The sequence below is a fragment of the Halichoerus grypus genome, chromosome 14 (assembly GCF_964656455.1).
Source record: "Halichoerus grypus chromosome 14, mHalGry1.hap1.1, whole genome shotgun sequence".
NCBI classification, from domain to species: Eukaryota; Metazoa; Chordata; class Mammalia; order Carnivora; family Phocidae; genus Halichoerus; species Halichoerus grypus.
Genome location: NC_135725.1, coordinates 48,967,334 through 48,987,811, shown reverse-complemented (window position 1 = coordinate 48,987,811; position 20,478 = coordinate 48,967,334). Strand labels below are relative to the sequence as shown.

Here is a 20,478-nt window from a genome sequence, read left to right as displayed (position 1 = left end):
AGATTGAATAAGATAATATGTGTAAAGGACTTAGCACAGTGTTTGGCCTATATAGAGAGGACCCAATAAGTGAATAAGTGATGATGATGATGAAGACGATGATGGTGATGATGAAAGCTGTGATCATTATCTTAGGTCACAGAAATTGGAAGGTGGGCCTTTTTTTTCACTCCTCACGGGTAAACGGCATTCATGAGAAGCTTACTGGGGACAATTTGGCATCTTAGAGGATATGCCATGGTTTATTGCCAAGAAGCCAGAGGACATGGATTGGAACTCTGGAAATGAATGCCAGGCTTCCAGTCCCTCTTGGACGGCTCTACGGAGCTGAGGATGGCTTTGCTGCTGTGGTAGCAAAGGATGATCTCCTTCTATGCCTACTCTCTGCCCCCAGGAATCACAACTGTCATCAGAATATAAAGGCACCATTTATTGACTTCCTTATATGCGCAAGGACTTTATTTGCATTATTTTTAATCACCGTAGAAAATCCAATCTGCAAGCTAGATGTTATCCCAATTTACAATTGTAAAAAAAGTCACTTAGCCAGTGGGTAGCAGAACCAAGGATTCCGGTGGGGTCTTTCTGACTGCGAAACCTGAGATTTCACCATTGTTTTCTGGCACACGTTACCACCTAGCGCCATCTCAAACTTTACCCTTAACAAAGGTCTCTAAAAACAGTTATAAAGAAACATTTAGGAGAATAATTTTTTTTCTCAACTTGAGTTGTGTTTCTCTTCCTCCCCTACAGAGTACAAAATTATCAAAATCCACACATATACACACTTGTGAAACTATAGTGCGAGTCACTACTCTGAGTGGTGTTACATGTAGTTTGGCTGCAAGAAAATGAAACTCTGCATCAGGAAATGGTTCCTAAGACCAGTATTTTTATTTTTCACTTTTTTGTATAAAAGCAGATTCCAATGAAAGAGTGAATCCGAAAAAAAGTCTCCCAACCACAGATAGTAAATACGTATAATATTAGTTCAGTGTTCTAAAGAGGTTGCTCAAGGTTGGTCACACAGCAAGTTAGTAATGGAATCAAATTGGAATCTACCCCTTTGGATATTCTTTCCAGCACTTTTTCTTGATACTTCTACAGCTTGTCAGGCATTGGGGTTGTAGCACAGAGAACAACTTTGTAAGAAAAATGGATTGTGGAGGGAAAGTGGTTAACACACTCCCGAAATGTGTTACCTGAAGAGGGTGTCTAATTTTTGAGCCCTTTTGGAGGCAGCCCACATCCTTAGGGCTGTGTATCATGTGCATAAACAGCGTATTTAGCTCCAGGCCACCGCTCAGCCCTGAGCATACACTGGGCATGTTGCAAGGACCATTCATTCCAACTAAACACCTCTACAGGGGCAGGTGATGTAGCAAAATGTCCCTGGTGGCCTCCCTCTTTTTCTCTCGTGGTCCTCTGACTCCTTTTGATATACCTACTAACCCTCTGGCAGGCTCTGAAATCCTGTTTGTATGTTTTGTTACTGAACAGTTTATTTTCACATGAGAACTATTTTTACAAAATTCTACAAAAACTTACCTGCTAATAGTAATCACCTGTGTTTGTATAGTTCATTCCATTGAATAAAGTATCCACATATGCATTATTTTATTTTTCTTGTTAACTCTGCCAAGTGGACCACACATGTGGGTTATCCACATTTTACTACCATTGTAAAATGGGGTTGGAGAAGTTTTTTTAAAAGACTTGCCCAGAGTCACACTGGGTAGTCAGCAGTGGAGTCAGATCAAACTTAGATCTTCTGAGACCTAACAGGGCATTCATCACTGAGATGCATTTCTGCAGACAGTATTTTCACTTCTAGAAAAGATTGAAAAGTGCTTAATGTAAAGACTCTGGTCATGTAATTTCAGGCTTTATGACAGAAATAAGGCAAAAATAGACTTTGGGGGGCACCTCTTGCTTCATACCAGGGAAGCCTAAAATCTTTTTTTTGAAGATTTTATTTATTTATTTGACAGAGAGAGACACAACGAGAGAGGGAACACAAGCAGGGGTGGTGGGAGAGGGAGAAGCAGGCTTCCCGCTGAGCAGGGAGCCTGATGCGGGGCTCGATCCCAGGACCCTGGGATCATGACCTGACCCGAAGGCAGACACTTAACGACCAAGCCACCCAGGCGCCCCGGGAAGCCTAAAACCTTAATGAAGGAAGGTCATCGGAAGCATTCCTTCCTTAAGGTCTTATCCCACAGTAAACGTCTGACAAATTTTTATCTTCAGAAAGAAGGAAATTTTTTCAGTGTCAAGGTTAAACAAAAATTAATGTCAAGCCAAAAATACTCAGTATTTCTCCCACTTACCATGTTCCATAACCTCTTTATTAGAGGATTTTAAGTTCTGAGATAAACCTTAACCACATGAATACATACAGTGAAATTTATGGGAAATTCATAAGCAACTAACATGAAACAGTGACATTAACTACTGGTCATATGTTGTGCATCTGTGGGTTCCCAAACTCGGGAATTTCCTGGGTGCAATCTGTAACTGGCCCTGGTCCACAGAGGGCGTGGAGAGGCCTTAACTGTGGTCAGTCCTTCTGGCCTCAACAATACCTTACTCTCTAAGGCTGAGTCCTTGAAGCAGCTCCTAATGGGGGAGTGGCAGGTGGACCGTACATTCCAAGGACAGGGGAGGGGGTGAGGAGCCTCCAGTTGCCTGGGTCCAGCTCTGAGGTCATCTGGCAGTCATGTCCTTTCAGGGACCTCTTCCAACAGCATCGTGTCTGCTGTGGATCCCTTAGAAGATTCAGTTGCCTAACAGTTTCTCAGGTTCTTTGGAAAATGAGGGCCAGCCCTATAAATACTCTCTGGTGGATACGATACCCTGGTTGTTACGAAGCAAACAACTTGTGTACCTTGAGGAAGGAAAGGTGACGTAGCCATAATCGTAGGTTATATAAAGTTAATAACATAAAAGATAACATTGTTAATAATTGTTTATAGGTTTTCATTTGACTCCAGAGAATTTGTAATTGCTTGTAGAAGCATTTTTATGAAGGCTGCTTTAAAATTCTTGTCCGGTAATTCTAATACCCGATTACTGTCAGTGTTGGTGGCTGGCGATTGTCTTTACTCATTTAAGTTGTGATTTTCCTGGTTCTTGGTATGATGAATGGTTTTTTATTGTACTCTGGACATTTTATTGAACCCTGGATATTATTTTATGAAACTTTGGATCCTATTTAATCTTTTTTTTTTCCTTCAGTAGGTAGTCTCCCTGTTGCGATGTAGCTTGAGGGCTGGATGGCTGTATATGTCTAGCTTCCTGATGGGCTCTGCCAATACCAGCAGTGGAAGGATGACTCAGACTGCTTCCTTGCAAGAGCGCGGGGTGGGAGTTCAGCTCCCCGTTTAGTCCTCCTGACACCTTCCTGGAGAAAACGGGGCATCAGCTTGTACTGCCTCCCGTTGCCTCTATGTGGTAGAGTAAGACTGTACCCTGCTGACACCGGGGGCGGGGGTGGGGGTGGGAGCAGCAAGCTGACTCACCTTCTTTCGCTGCAGAGTGGGGCGAACACTGGGCATCCTTGACTTCAAGGGAAGGGAAGGGGGGATAAGTGCTGAGTGCTAACTAACCACTCCCATCCTCCCCCCACCTCATACTTCCTCTTACCACCTCACGGAAGCCAGGTGGGCATAAAGGTTCAGCTCGCCACTGGGCTCCACAGACAAAGGGGTGGTGGGGTACCAGATTCACTACCCGGTAGGGATGGGAGCCTTTGCAGGTCACTGGACCTCACTGACTGTCCTGGCGGGGGAATCTGTGGGCCCCCAATTACTGATGTGGGGAGGAGAGTGGGGTGAGGGTGGAAGATCAGCTCCCTACTTAGCCCTCCTAAAACCATGGGGGTGGGAGGAATGCAGTTCTTCTTCTCCAGTTTGCCGAGTAAGGCAGTATTGCCAAAAAGGTCTTCTGCTGATAGGCTGCCCATTTCCTAGTCTCTTGGCCAGGGAGAATAGGCTTTGCTTAGAGTTTTTGTTGGTTTGTTTCTGTGTTTTTGTTTTGTTTTTTGGTCTGTGCATGTTGGTGTTTTCTAGTTAGAGGCTTCTACAGCACATATCTGGGATATATGGGGGAGTGGGGGTGCCATGTGGTTCCTCAAGTCCTGAGATTCCTAGGCAGTCTGTCTTCTTCCTCCCACCTTTCGGGGTCTTTCAACTTGTTTGTGCTGTTAGGTTCGTGAATTCTTACCTGTGAGAGAGAGGACCTCTGCCTGTGTAAAAGGGAGAAATGGGGCTACTCCATCTTAGAACTAGAGGTCCTGTAACCATTTTTAAAGAACTCTCTGACATTCAGTTTGGTCAGAATATTTGCATGACCTTGCCAAAGGAGTCCTGTGGGGGTGGGGGTGAGGTGCACTCACAAAGACAAACTTGAATGACTGAAATTTTCCTTCTTCCAATACTCATTTTGGTATTTTGCCTTCCTTTCATACACACACATACACACACACATACACGTTTTGTGTTGTTGATCTATCATGCAAGGTTACTTGCACTTTTACCCCCACTCCAAGCTCATTCCAAATCTTGCCCTGTGATTCCTTGCCTTGGGTTGGATGTAAAAGTCAAGGGTATTAACTCACGTCACCAAGTAATCCCAAGTATCTACCTATTATTTTGCATCTGTTTGATCATGTTGTCTGGTATTGTAATTTGTCTTAGTGGCTTTGCAGGGAGCTTCAGCTCAGAACTCTCAACTATTCACCTTTGTATCTATAGCACCTGGGCTCAGTACCTGAGACTTCACAGGTTCTCAGTGACTATTTGTTGAATAACATGCCCATGTAAGCACATCATCCATTCACCCCTCCCTCTTTGGAAACCTTTCTTTGCACATCCTAATTTGCAGCTTCTTAATTTATTTGAGAGTGAAAGGTATGGCCTACCTGATTTTGGACCATCCCACTGTGTAACCTTGGGTAGTTCAGTATTTCAGTTATCTACTGCTGTGTAATAAGCTGTCTGAAAACTTCGTAGCTTAAAACAACAGTGATTTGCAATTTGAGTAGGGCTTGGTGGAGACAGCTTATCTCTGTTCCATGTGCCATCAGCTGGAGTGTTTTGACTCACTCTGGAGAATATACTTCCAAGATGGCTCACTCACATAACTAGCAAGTCAGTGCTGACTGTTTGCTGGGAGCTCGACCGAAACTGTTGACCAGAGGTCTTGATTATTCCCACATGAGCCTCTCCACGTGGTTACTTGGGCTTCCTCACAACATGGTGGCTGGATTTCAAGAGGTAGAAGCTGTCAGTCCTTATTAATCCATGGCTTGGAAGGCTCATAATATTTCTTTCTTTACATTTTATTGGGCAAATCAGTCTTAGACCCAGCATAGAGTTAAGAGGGAGGGAATGTAAATTCTACTTCTTTATGGGAGTTGTAGCTTGTATGTAGAAGGAGGAGCTGAATTATTTGGGGCCGTCTTTGGAGAATAACTTTAACTCTCTCCCTTCATCTTGATGTGTAGAATGTCAAATGGGCAACAATAAAACATACATCACAGAGTTGCTATGAAAATTACAGGAGAAAATGTATGTGTCAAGTTTAGAATGATTCCTGGCACATAGTAAGCAGTGAATACATTTTAGCTGCGTTAGCTAATTTTTCTTGATATGAGAATGGAGAATTGCAACAAAATAGTAAGTCAGATAAGAGCATACCTTTTCCTCCATGGAAGTTATGACATCTTCTCATAAAGTCCAGTCAGACGATTTTAATATTTCCTTTGACAACTTCAATTAATGCATCCTCTTTGATCAGCTGCTTCCTCTTAAACAACTGAGAGAGATTAAAAAGAGAGAGAGAGACCTTAAATCAGTAGCCATCAAGTGAAAGGAATAACCCACAGTTTTGTTGTCTGATGACTTTTGGTGTCTTTGTTGGAATCCTTTTTCTTTTTATACTCACTTGCGGGTATTTTTGTTCTTGATATCACTTTTCAGTTCCTCCACATTGCACTTTGAAAAAGCAGTCCTCTCAAGAGATATAATGAAGGATATTGGAATGACATGCCCTGAGAAGCTGCTCTTGGTCCTCTCTTTGGAAGCATTCATGTGCAGAGTTAATCCTTTAGGAAAGTTACAGGACCTCTGCCTGTGTAAAAGGGAGAAATGGGGCTACTCCATCTTAGAACTAGAGGTCCTGTAACCATTTTTAAAGAACTCTCTGACATTCAGTTTGGTCAGAATATTTGCATGACCTTGCCAAAGGAGTCCTGTGGGGGTGGGGGTGGGGTGCACTCACAAAGACAAATTTGAATGACTAAAATTTGAAGTCAGAAGTCATCAGCCAGATAAAATCCTAGGTATAACCAGATCACTTCCAAGTCAAGTCATCTCTGCATTTCAGCAACTCCAACAAAGTAATTTGTTGTTACCCCAGATAGGGATTGATGCAATGTCTACTACAATTATGTAAATTCATTATTTTTAGCAGTTGAAATGTTAGCCAGTTCAAAGTGCATGGTGCCTTTGTAACTATCTTGATTTTATATAAAAAGAGCTATCAAGTTTGTGCTAGGTTCTAATAGCACTGCTAATCTCATTCTTTTATTTTGATTCTGTGTCCATACCTGTAATTTTTCCAAGTGATTAAGACCACAAGTTATTCCTTCTACAGCTGACATTTCCTTATGTGATTATTCATCTCTTTAGTTCTTTTAACAGCCACGTTTTATTAATGATCATTTACCATGCAGTAATAAACTCTTTATCATTTAGTCCTTCCGGAATTTTCTGATCCTTGATTACAGTGTAACATATTGCCTGATTAATTGCTCATCATTGCTGTTTTCAGCTTCTGCATGCACTAAGGTTATTTCTTCCCTTTTTGGCTTTACTATCCCCTGAAGACTTTGATTTTCAACAACCTTATTAGTTGTCTTCAACTTCTCTCACTTCCTTTTTGTATTCCCTGAAAGCACAGAGCACATACTGACTCCTTGTAAATGGTTACCATTAACTCTTGTTTCAGTCTGGCACAGTGGTTCTTAGATTTTAGTGTGCCTTAGGAGAATCTACAGGGCTTGTTAAAACACAGATTTCTGGATCCCACTCCCAGAGTAGGTCTAGGATGGCCAGAGAATTTGTTTTTCTAACAAGTTCCCAGGGATGCCCATGCTGCCTGTCCAGGACCAAGCTTTGAGAACCACTAGCATAGCAGGTTAGCATGGTGGTTAAGAGCCTAGGTTCTGGGTTCAGCTGATACGGGTTCAGACCATAGCTCTGCCACTTAACTTTCCCAACCATGTGACCTTGGGAAAGCTAAGGTTTTATAGCTTAAACTTCAGTTTCTACATTAGTAAAATCAGAAGAGGGCCAATCTTCTAGACTTCTTATAAGGATGAGATGAGATAATCCACATAAAGCACTTAGTACAGTAGCAAGATGTCAATGCTCAGTAAATGTTAGTATTGATGTTTTTTACAAGTGTGAGGAATTAATGTTCAAGCTTAATTACCAAAATTAAGAAAATGTGCCTCTTTTCACAAATTGGCCATTTTTTCTTTGGCTCTTGATTTTCTATACTGCTGAGTTAGAAATGCTATTTTTTTTTTTTTTAAAGCTTGGCCATGTGGACAGAAAGATGCAGTAGAGAGATCATAAGATTTGGAATCAGGAAAACGCCTGGGTTCTAGTCTAGACTCTGCTATTTCTGGCTTTGTGACTCACAGCAATTTGCTTCATCTCTCTGATCCAAGTTTCCTGTAAATATCTTCTAAAGTGGTGACATAAATGGTAAGGATTGTTATATGGATCAAATGAGCTAGATCATTTGGTAGATTATTTTACTTTAAGGTTCCATGCAAGTAGTTATTGTTGTTATTTTTATTGAGAATAAGGGTCTAGAGCAATGTTATTTTGTACTTATTCATTATCATTGTGGAAAGTCATGCTTCTATGGAGTGACAATTATGGAAAAATACTTTTCCATTAGCATTATTTTGAGGTGGTAGTGGCTCTAACTAAGAATTGCTGAACACTTGCTTAGATGTGTGGATGTGTTATTTTCTATTCGTGATCTAGTTAGATCTCTTTCTTATTGACTGAAATGCTGGCTCATCTTCCAGACTTTTTACCTGGAGGGAATTAACATCCAAATGACCATATTTTAAAATGATGCTGATGGAAAGAGAAACAATTATGTTATATCTGATAATGATTGGGCCAAAAGCACGCTTAAGAAAACTTTGTTCTCATGGTTTGAGTTGCTGAGTTTTCATAGATTTTAGACAAAACTCAGGGACTTCTTGTCAGTTGATACTACAGGATTTTTTCAGAAGAGGAAAGAAGTTCCATTTAATAAAAAATCTTAAATGTTTGAAGATACCAAAATGAGCCACTCACATTTACTGCTTTTGATGCATTTTTCTCTCGAAGGAAGCAGAATGACACACAAAAAGTCCCTACATATGTCCCAAAGAAGGCCGAGTCAGAGGGCTGAGGGAGTTAAAGACAGAGAGACTGCGGGATCAGCGCCCTCCCTTTCTCAGGCCACGTGCTGAGCCACATTAAGCCGGTGTGTCTGAGTATCATAAAGAGCCTGAAAAGGACTTTGTGCGCCCAATTTATTGACCTTCACAAAGGATTATATTTAAACCATCTCAGACAGGTGAGAATCTATCCTCCATTGGGGGAAGAAATCCTTCTCTTGAAGGAGATTCTATAACCTTCCTTATTAATTCATTTCATTATTCACCATCCTTTGCTTCCTGCAGAGAAACCTATTTCAACTGCCACAGGAACATCAGGATTTGTCCACTCTGGATTTGCTGAACACAGACATCTTTATGTAGCCAACCATTGTCATATCTTCGGGGCCCCCATGTCACTGCTTCATCAATTGATTACACAATTAAACAATTTTGGGAGTCAGGATATCGTCATGGGCAAGAGCACTGAGAGTCAGGCAGTTCTGGATTAGAGTCTTGGCTCCTTCACTTTCTTGTTCCTATGACCTTGGGCAAAGTTACTTAAAACCTCTGAGCCTCAGTTTTCTTACCCATACAATGAGGGTAATAAACATATAACATATCTACCTCTTAGGGGTGTTGTGAAGATGAAATGAGAAAGATGAATGTTTTAGGTCAAGCTACATGAAATCATTAATATATGACCATTTGGACCAACAAAATAGCAATTTTACATGGTTCATACTAATAAATGGCTTAGCAAAAGGACCTGAATTCTATCAAAGATTTAACATTAATAACAGTTTTTAGAAACAAGAGAAAAAACTTTAATAATACATTATCATTAACATAATACATATAATGTTAATATAGCATATATATAACAATATATATATATTATAGTAACATTATTATTATTATATTATCATTATTATTGTCCTGATGTACAATATCCAGTCTAGGTGCTAGAGGATATTCCTGCAAACAAACCATTATGCAATGGTGAGAACACTGATTTATGGAGCTGTGTGTGATGCCATAAAAGTGTGGAAGATAGAATGTCTAGATTGGCCTGCAGAGGTCAGGGAAGGTGCCTGAAAGGCAGCAGCATTTGAACTGGGTTTTCTAGGGTCAGTTGGAGATTTCTGGATTGACAAACTGATGGATGAACATCAAGCAGAGGAAAGAGCATGAGCCTAACCCACAGAGGCAGGAGGAGATATGGGACATTTGGTGACCTGCAGTGATTCTGTGCGGCGAGAACATAAACTTGGACTTGGGCGTGGAAGGAATTGCAAGTAGAGAAAGAAATGGCTTGAAAGTAGATAGATTTTATTGGGGAAGTGTCATGAATGGTTTTTGCCAGTTCGGAAGGTTCCTCTGGAGGTTTTGTGGAGCACGATGAGCCTGGAGCAAGCATGGACACAGAGGGACGTGGAAAGAGGCTACTGCCAACTGATGTGGGGCGGTAGCAGCATGCTTGAGAGCAGTGGATGCAAATGACAGATTTATGGTTTCAAGGTCCTAGTGATGGCTGAGCTCAGGCAAGAGGGTGACATGTACGTGGACTTCTGGGTGTGTGGCTTGGGCCCTGGTGGGTGGTCACACTGTTCCCTGAAGTACAGGAAATCAGAGACGCAGGAGGAGGCAGACTTGGACGTGCAAACAGGGTGGGAGAGAGCTGAGGAGGTAAGGAGTTGGGTTTGGGCATCCTTGCTGTGGTCTACGTGATTGTGTCTCCCCAAAATCCATATGCTAAAGCCCTAATCCCATGTGATGGTACTTGGAGGTGGGGCTTTGGGGAGGGAATCAAGTGTAGATGAGGCCATGAGTGTAGAGCCCTCATGATGGAATTATACCCTTAAAAGGAGGAGGACACCAGAGCTGCCTCTCTGCCAGGTGAGGACCCTGCAAGAAGGTAGTGCGTGCAGGAGGACCTCACCAGTCTCCAGAACCATAAGAAATGTGTGTGTTTGGAGCTAGATGAGGCACCATTTACAGAGTGGCAGACACAGCTTCTGCTCTTCTTCCGTTATGGAGAAATAAGGAGTCTGCTTTTCTGACTACCAAGATAAGAATGTGTGGGAACATCTCTGCTTTTCTAGGTGAGAATGGTGGTGGCTGTTGTAAAGTGGTTGAAGGTATTTTCTAATGATTTTGTAAAACTTTGATTTTAGAATATTCTCTGCCTTTGGGAGAATCTCCTAAGTGAGGTTTATTAAGAGCCTAAGACACATGAGCAGATCTGGGAGAGTTAGCCATGGAAGACTTGCTCATTCCTAGAATTCATGTTGATCAGTAATATTGGTTCTGAAAATAGCTTAGAACTAAAAATACCTTTCAGAGAGAGAAAAATTTATAGGCCCATCAAGACGGGAAAACACGAGAAAAGGAAGATGCCACGTTTTCCTTGAGCTTTGTAATGGCATCAGCTAATATAAATCATGGATGAGTGTGGGAATAGAAAAAAGAAAAAGGCATGGCTGCTCGAGTCTTTTCAAAGAACAATCTCCCTGAGTCATAGTGACTGATTACTATGTGTAATGAAAGATAGGAATGTCAGTGATGATGGAGTTTTCAAGCCTGCCTAAGTGGGGAAATGTTGGTGTTATTGATGAAGGTGAGGAATTTAGCATGCTGAGCCCAGTGTGGATGGAAGGAAAAGGACGAGCTCAGTTTGACAAGTGTTTATTTGAGGGAAGAAAATGGAACAGCCAAGTAGGAACGTTCAGCAGGAATCAAAGACAACACAGCAGGGACTGGAGTGAGAGAACAAGGTGGAAGGTAGAGATTGGGGTGTCATTTGTACGGACATTATCCAAGAAGCAGACAGAACATTTGTAGCAGAAGAAAGAACTCAGCACCCAGGCTGAATTTTCAGAAATGCTCAGAATTCAGAGTTGGGGGACAGGAGGAAGAAGAAAAGCCAGGGGTGGAAGCAGAGGTCAAGCAAGGAGGTAGAATGCCTTACCTTGGAAGTGTGTAGAGGCCATTTCAAGGTTTCAAGACAGGTGGTCAGTATATCCTTGAGCTTCTTTTCAAGAAATATGTCGGTAAAGGAGGAGTAATAAGGTGGTAGCTAGAGCCAACACCAAGATCATACTGAGATTTTCTTTCAAGGTGAAGGAGAAACACACAGGTTGGGTTGAAGTCTATGGGGAAGGGAAATTTGAAGATGCCAGAGAGAGGAAATAAATATAACAACCATATCTCTCAGATGGGATCTAGCTTTAGAGAAAAAAGGAGGACACAGATTCCTTTGAGCTGGAAAGGACAAGAGGGTTAGTAAAAATGAAGGTTGAAGTAAATTTTTTTTAAATGACAGTGTTAGAGGGGCACCTGGGTGTCTCAGTAGGTTAAGTGTCCGCCTCTTGATTTCGGCTCAAGTCATGATCTCAAGGTCGTGGGATCGAGCCCTGCATTGGGCTCCGCACTCAGCGGGGAGTCTGCTTGGGATTCTCTTTCTTTCTGCCCTTCCCCTGCTAAAATAAATAAATAAATCCTTAAAAAAATAAATGAAGGTGTTAGGATAAAGAAGGGAAACTTTGGAGTTGCTCATTAAAAATAGAATGGGGACTTATTTATCAAGTAAGAATGCAGATCTCAGAAGAATTAAGAGATTTTGAAGTAGCTATTGGTAGACATGTTATCACCCAAAAATGAGGAAAGAACTTGGAGCTAAGTGGTGAGTGCTGAATATGAGTAGCAATCACAAAATAATTATTTGTTGAGTTCCTTCTATGTGCCAGGCACATGTACTTGAAGTGAGAATACAGGTTTCTATCTCTCACTAGCAATTCTCTGGGACCAAGGCTCAGGGATACTGAGAGTCAAGGGAGAGGATTTTTTGGAGTGGAGGAGAGGACCACACCAAAGAACATGCCGAGCAGGCATCCAGAGCTCTGTGCCATTAATAAAGCACTGTTCCAGATTCTGGCAAAACTTACCACCTTCAACACTCCTCAGAAATTGTATCTGGGTGTTAATAAGCTAGAGTTAGGAAAAAGGAATAGTTCCCAGAAAGGGGGAAGAAAATTAGCATTCTTTGGAAAAATAAATAAATGGATATTTTTTATTTTCTTTTAAAGATTTTATTCATTCATGAAGGACAGAGTGAGAGAGAGAGAGGGAGAAGCAGGCTCCCTGCTGAGCCGGGAGCCCAATAGAGGACTCCATCCCAGGACCCTGGGATCATGACCCGAGCCCAAGGCAGACGCTTAACTGACTGAGCCACCCAAGTGCCCTAAATGGATAATTTTTAATAGATATCTTTGATCTTCTCAGCAGTTTTATTATGATTCACTAGGTATAGCTTTCTTTGTATTTATCCAAAATATTCATGAGTAGTAGAATGGTTAAGTAGATTATACATGGTGTTTACACAGTGGAATACTATGCAGCAAGGAAAATGAATACACTGTAGTTATACACAACAGCATGGATGAAGTTCACAAACAGAATGTTGAGGGAAAGAAGACTTACGCAAAAGAATTTATACAAAATTTTTTTCATGTATTAGAAAGTTGATCTGTGATGTTAGAAGTCAGGGGAGCTTCACGTTTGACTTATGCGAGAGAGTACCAGGGGGCTGGTAATGTTCTGTTTCTTGATCTAGGTGGTTTCCCTTGTGCTAATTTATTAAGCTGTATACTTCTAATTTGTGTGCTTTCTATAGTATGTTATACTTAAATAAAAAGTTTTTTCTACAAAAATGCTTGTTAGCAATGGGAAGGAAAAAAGAAACCCATTTGCATTTAGTTTGAAGAAAGCAAATTGAACATCTATTGAATATCACTGGTATGATATTCCATCCTTTATTTTACAGACTAGGAAACAAATATCTAGATCTATTAAATGCCTGATTCTAGGTCTCAGAGATAATTAGTAACAGAGTTAGAACTGAAGGCTGTTCTTGAATTCCAAATCAAAATCCAGAGCTTTCCACCAGTCTGTCATAATATACACGTAATATACATAAATCCTTCTAGCTCTGGGACCAAAGGCTGCTTTCATCCATTCATTCATGTGGCATCTATTATGAGCCAGCCATTGTACTAGGCTCAAGGGTCTGGGGGCTGCTGCCCTGCAGCCCAGGGAGTGCTGTAATACAAAATATAAACAGACACTAAGGAACACATGTAGGGAGCTGTGAGATCCTAGGTGGATCCGGGGTGCCATCCTAGAGGCATATTTATATGCGTACTAGATATTCTGAGAGGCGTATGTTTGGCGGTGAGGTGGGTGAACTGGTGTAATACTGTCTGGATTGAAACCTTGAGCATGTCACTTATGTGCTAGGCAGTGCGACCAAGCTAGATGCGTTGAGGTTAGTCACACAATCTCTCCGTGCTTCAGTTCTCTCTGTTATCAAATGGGGTTCAATTACAGAAGTTAATATATGTAAATGCTTAGGAAGGTGCTAGGCACAGCCAACATGCACTAAGGAGGAAGGGGAGCTCAGCGGGAAAAGTCTTCCCCAGCAGATAAGGAGTGTTTTATTACTGACATTGTTTAGAATTGCCAACATATGGTAGTCAGAAAAAGCAGACTCATTTTTTGGCTTTATTATTGTTTTTAAAATCTCTATCGACAGTGCAACTCCTTATTGCTTGCATCTGAAGCAGCTCCTCCCACTACCCCACCCTCGGCCTCTACACCACCAGGTACATAGTAGGCCCTACATAAGTGCTTGCTAGCGTTATTGTTTAGGTGTGGAAGGCCCCGGAGGAATTCCCCAGAAGAACGGGGTGGGATGGAGGCCAGCTTGGGGAGGAGGACTTCCTGACAAGGAACCCTACTTGCAAAGGCAAGTAGGTAAAAAGATAGTGTTCATTCAAACCATCAGTTAATAAGCCAGGAAGAGGACAGGGCTTACCTGGGGATAGTAGTCCTACCATCGCTGGAAAGGAAAGTGAATCATTGTGAATCTTTTCTTTGATGGGCGTCATGGAAGGCCACTCACAATTTCACATGAGCTCCTTCTGCCTTCAGTTCAACATTTTCCCCACGCCTCAACATTGTACGCGGTTGCCTTTCTGCTGTAGAGAGTCAAGGATGGCTTGAAGATATTCGCCCTTGAGAGTGTAATTCTGCCAACAAGCTATTTCTGTGCAGTGCTTCTTACCGCACCAATATGAGAGCCTACTTTGATGATAAGAATAATCAACTGCTTTGTCTTCTAGAGGGTTCTTAATGCCAACAGTCCGTACTTCTCTGTGAGTGCAATTAAATAAAGGGAGGGACAAAGCCCAGTTAAATAATTCATAAAAGCACAACTACAGAAAGAAAAATTTAGCTTGGTTTTTCCATTAGTGACCAGGCCACTACCAAGGTAAGGGACTCCCTTACGCTGAGGACTGTCACACCATCATAGGAGTTCACAGCAGAAATGTAAATCATCTTACTGAGGAGTCCCAGGAGGACTGGCTTAACCTGCTTGGGCTGCTATTGCAAAATACCATAGACCATAACCAACAAGGAATCAGTCCCCTCGTACCTGTTAAAATGGCTGTGATCTGTGATCAATTAGAGAAGAAATAACAAATGCTGGGGAAAATGTGGAGAAAAACAAGGCATTGTGCACTGTTGGTGGGGATGTAAATTGGTGCGGCCACTGTGGAAAACAGTAGAGACATTTCTCAAGAAATTAAAAATAGACATACCACATGACCCGGTAATTCCACTTCTGGGTATACATCCAACGGAAAGGAAAACAGAAGTTAGAAGAGATACCTGCACCCCAAGTTCATTGCAGCATTATTCATGGTAGCCAAAATAGGGAAACAGCCCAATATATGGAATATTATTTAGCCATGAGAAAGAAGTACATTCTGCCGTTTGTAAGAACGTGTGAGACCCTGAAGACATTATGCTAAGTGAAATAAATCAGAGAGGTAAAGACAAATACTGTGTGATATCACTTACGTGTGGAACCTAAGAAAAGCTGAACTCATAGAAACAGACACTAGAATAGTAGTTAACAGGGGCTGGGGTGGGGGAAAAGGGGAGATGTTGGTCAAAAAGTACTAACTTCCAGTTATAAGATGAATAAGTTCTGGGATCTAATGTACAGCATAGTGATTATAGGTAATAATACTCTTATTATTTACTTGAAAGTTGCTAAAATAGTAGATCTTAAATGTTCTCACTGCAAAAAAGAAATGATAATTAGGTGACATGATGGAGGTGTTAGCGAATGCTATGGTGGTAATTATTTCGCATTATAGAAGCGTATCAAATCAACACATCGTATACCTCAAACTTACACAATGCTGGATGTCAATTATATCTCAATAAAGGTAGAAAAAATATGTAGGGTTTTGGTAAAATTGGTCATCACTTTGACATATTGATAAGAGAAGTTGCAGAGAGCACTGTTATTCCAAATAACTGGCACACAGCACCCGAATCTTCCCGGAACTTTTCACAACATCTAGAACATCTGGAAAGGAAGCAAACTCCCATTTGCATAATGTCATCTCCTTCTTTCCGAAAAGCGCCCCTGTTCTCCAGCCATTGGATGTGGGATATTATTGTAGTGGGGGCTACTATTCGAGGATATCATGAAATGTTTGCATGTGTAAGAAGAGATTTTTGTCTTTAAGAGGTTGTGTCAAAAATACTGTTTTCTGGTCTCGGCTTTGGCCATTGTCTTGCCATCTTCTGTGGTCCTGGTAGGCACCGTGATGCCTCCCCACCTTCCTCAGGCTGTATGAGTCCGACAGCGCTCAGTCCTTATCTTTGTTACCTCGGTACCCTGGGAGGCCACGACAAGTGTTTTGTTTTCGTGGTGGAGATTCTTAGAACACTTAATCTTCAGAACAACCCCGACACCATAGGTTTTATTAAGACCTGTTTTCACACTGAAGGAACAGACTCAGAGACGTAACACAACTTGGCCAGGGTTCTTGCTGCCAGGAAGTGGTGGACTTGGGATTTAAACCTCCATCCATCGATCAGCTACCAAAGCTTATATATGCTGTTATGTGGCAGCATTCAGCAGTATCCCTATTTGTGGAGATTGAGTTCATGGTTTCTAATCTGTTATCGATTAGCTTAAATTGTTGGAAACCTATTTCAGATACTGAACTTAAAATCTGTTTCTTTTTATTTCTGTGTAAAATTGCCCTGTGAGAGCTATCCAGAATGTCCACTTCTTTTTTTTTTTTCTCCTGACAGTCACTTTCAAATACTTGAACGAAACTCTCAAATATAGTTAGGGATGGATTCATAAAGAGGTGGAACCTGAAGAGGAGCCATAGCATTTGAATTGATGGGAATGAAAGAAACAGACATTACAGGTAATCAAATATGATAACAATAGAATGATTTGTTGAGGGCTTATTGTGTCCAGTATTGTGCTAGTCACTGGCTATGCGTTATCCCGAGTCATCCACATGGGATGATTATGCAGAAGGTGGATGCTGTAGTCATTTGATAGATGCAAAAACATACTCAAGAGATGTGCAGTAATCCATTTCACCCACGTATTAAGTGACAGAGATTTGAAGCTGGACCTCTGTGATTCCAAAAAATATGTTTTCTTCACTAGCCTCGGCCTGGGTCTTGGCTATGTAAATTAAGTTACAAAAACAGTGTAATCTGTTTATAAGTCTGAATTCAGTGGAGTACAAGGCTGGGAAGGCCTTCTTGTTTTTCAGTCACCATATAAAAACGCTCTGCCAGTTTACTCCATTCTTGTCCTCTATTAACATTTTAAGAGGATTCCATTGCTTTTTAGGCCTTTTTAGTCAGGACAAAGCCCAGCCCATGTAAGTCTCAGATTCCAATCTCATTTCTTTCCCTTTGTCCAGCTCAGACCCAACAACCTAAGGCGGGTACCTGCAGTGAAGAAGAGCATGGTGTACTCATTTAATCTTTTTTCCCTACCTCTTTCTCTGGGGTTTCAGGCAGGGAGCAAAGAAATGGTGGTGGTTCCAACTGATGACGTTGGAATCGTCTTTGACCCCTGCTGCTTCCCTAGGTAACCCCAATCAGCTGCCGATGCTGTCAGTAAGGGCAGCATCCGCCAGTGGACTGGATTTCGGGAAATGAAGGACAGAGGGGAAGCAAAGTTAAGGTTTGGATGACAGGGAAGATGGCATTTATGGAAATGGGCAAGCTGGAAGAGAGTGAGCTGATTCAGGATAGGCATAATCCAAAGGCCATGGTGGAAGCTTCTACATGATGACTTAAATTGGAAGGACAGTTAGCTCTCACTTTATGGAACTGGGGTGTTCCAGCTGGTGGTTCTAAAATGAACCCAATTGTTCTTGTTAACTGCTATTAGAAAATCAAGGATGTATCCCCACAAGGAAAAAAGAAAATTCTCAGTTGACTCAATTAAAAACTTTTGGTGAAGATGTAGTTGAAATGGTGGCCAGCTTCCTAGCCCCTGGGGGATTGTTGTCCCACTTAGTGGTTCGCTTCTCCTTTGCTGTGATTTTTCGGCTCCTTGGTTTCCCCTCGGCTGTCAGTCCCAATCCTGCTCCCTTTGGGATAGAATGTAGTGTGGTGTCTGTTACTGGAGAAATGACTGCACAATCCTAAAGCACCCCGAGTTTTCTGGCTGGCTATAGAAGATGTCACATTTGCATTCAGGTTTTGCATGCTTACTCTCTGCTCTTTCTTACCTTTGGAACATCTCTAAAAATAACAACCTACCGGGAGCACCCATGAGGGTAGCTGTGACCTGTATCCTTTTATCTTTCCATGAACAAAACTCTAAGAAAATGGTCTATAGACATGGCATCTTCTATTTCATCAGACTCTTAGTTGTCCTGTAGATTTGACATTCCCTGTGTCTGTATAACATTTATTGGTGTGTCTATTATGAGAAAGCTCTCTTTTGAACCAGTTATAAGAAAACCCAATTTGGCAAATGGTAAGTTATGTCCCTACCTCTGCCCCCTGAGCAATTTGATCTCGGGCACCACAGGAAGTTGCGGAGGTTTGGAAGGAGAGCATGAACAGAAGACACCAGGAGATCGAAGAACTTAGGAACACCTTGGGAAAGAGAAGAGGCATAAGGAGGGAGGAAAGGGCTACTGGCAAAGACGAAATTACTTTAGAAATATTTCTGCACTGGTTTCTATGCGGGAAACCTATAATACCAATCCCATTGAAAAGACTGGGTCAATAGAGTTACCTCCTGAACTCTCAATTTATAGCACCAACATTTTCTCTAACTTTGTTACAGCTGAAGGCAGGAGTCATGTTGATACAAAACACTATTACAGTTCTTCTTGAAAAGAAGAAAAAGATTTTCACAAATGCTTCCCTTCTCATTTATTGTCACTACCATTTTTCCCCAGACTACTCTCATTCTCGGCCCACGTAGGAAATCAGAAGATAATCTAAAATTAAATGATGATGGCTCAGAGCTTAAAGCACTTAAAAAGAGAGAGGGGGAAAAAAACCACATCACATCTTGAAAGGGCTGGGAATGAGGACTGGAAGATTGCCAAGGAAGCCCAGAAGTGCTGTTGACAAGTGGGCCTTTGGTACTTTGTGTGACCAGAGAGGACCTGTAAGACATTCTCCTTCCTCATGCCCTGTGGTAGTGTTTGAGGTCATGAAAACCTAGGAGGGAGTTGAGAAAGAATGGAAAGCAGGTATACACAGAGCACTAGTGAGTTAGAAAACCAAGTTGAACACTTGATTTACTAGTTACCATGTTGTAATATAAACCTACTCAGCATTTCTTTCTGTACCTAAAATGACATCCTCATAGAATATGAAAATTAAAACCAAATTATATATACGCACACATGTATATCTTTTACATATATATACCTATATATTTGTGTGATACATATATATATACACACACACAACATATGTATCACACACCCCACGTGCACATAATTCTTAATCAGGACAGGGGTTAACATATAAAACACTTCTTATAGTAATGGTATTAACTATTTTTATTATAGGATATAAAGCCAGCTCTTCAGCTTACTTTAGCTTTAGTCCCACTTGCCCATATGTGATGATATGCAAATCACAAAAAGGGCCCTCCCGTTTAGCATCTTCCATTTCTTGTCAAGTTTCTCTGACTGTTAGAAGTAAAAAAAAGCATAGGTGTCAGTCTGACAAATCAGAATTCAAATATGTGCTCTGCCACTCATGAGCCATAAAACCTGGGACAAGTTACCTTTCTGGGTCTCAGAGTCCACATCTGGGTAGTGGCATTATTTATTATTTCACAACACGGCTGGGAAATTTAATGAGGTGAAAAGTATGTAACAGTGCTGAGCAGATTGCCTGGCATGTAAGAGACACTAAATCAGGGGCTGGCAAACTTCTGCCCAAGACCAGATAGTAAATATTTTAGGCTTTGCAGGCCTAAGTACTCAAGTTAGTCATCATAGCATGAAAGCAGCCAGAGACAATTGTAAAAGAATGAGTATGGGTGTGTTCCAATAAAACTTTATTTAAAAAGGACATGTGGGTCACTTGGGGCCTGTGATCTGTAGTTTGCAAATCCAAGCTCTGTTTCTTCCTCTTTCCCCAATTTGAGATTCAGGTTTTTCATGTGTGTAATGTTGAAAATAGCACCTACCAAAATGTTAGTTTATTTATCGAGCATCTGTTGTGTACAAAGGACCGAGTAAAGTGCGATGAAGAACAGAGTGAATAAAATTCGCTTTTACCCTTGAGGGGCTTAAAGAATAACAGAAAGTGTTTAACTTATCTAAGTTTGGTCCTCCTTCTTAGCCAGGAAATGCTTTAAGAGTATTTATTTCATGGAGTTATTATGAGAATGAAATAAAGCATCATCTTTAAGTGTAGATGCAGTAGCAGCCTTTGTGGAAAATGGTCATGGGACTGAACCTTTCTGCTATGAAGAGCTGTAAAGCTGGACAAAGTATGTGAATAAACTGTTTTCACACATTGGACAACAGAGAGCACGGGGCTGTGATGCTTGAGATCAGGAAAACACCATATTTCACTACAGCTTTCTACCTGAGACCACCATTCAAACTTAAGCACAAGTAAGTGAAGCCCAATTAAAAACAAGTTGA

General features: G+C 41.3%; 1 long non-coding RNA gene across 2 annotated transcripts in view; it reads left to right on the top strand.

The window, feature by feature from the left end:
* The window catches only part of LOC118529728 (uncharacterized), a 57,687-nt gene that overhangs the window by 25,675 nt on the left and 11,534 nt on the right, over nucleotides 1-20,478 (top strand). The window contains exons 1-3 of one of the 2 annotated variants that reach the window (XR_004914265.2): nucleotides 8,433-8,649; nucleotides 16,628-16,749; nucleotides 20,241-20,448. This is a non-coding gene — a long non-coding RNA (uncharacterized LOC118529728). Of the gene's footprint in view, nucleotides 1-8,432; nucleotides 8,650-16,627; nucleotides 16,750-20,240; nucleotides 20,449-20,478 lie in introns of those variants that run through there. The other variant, XR_004914266.2, reaches the window with a different exon arrangement.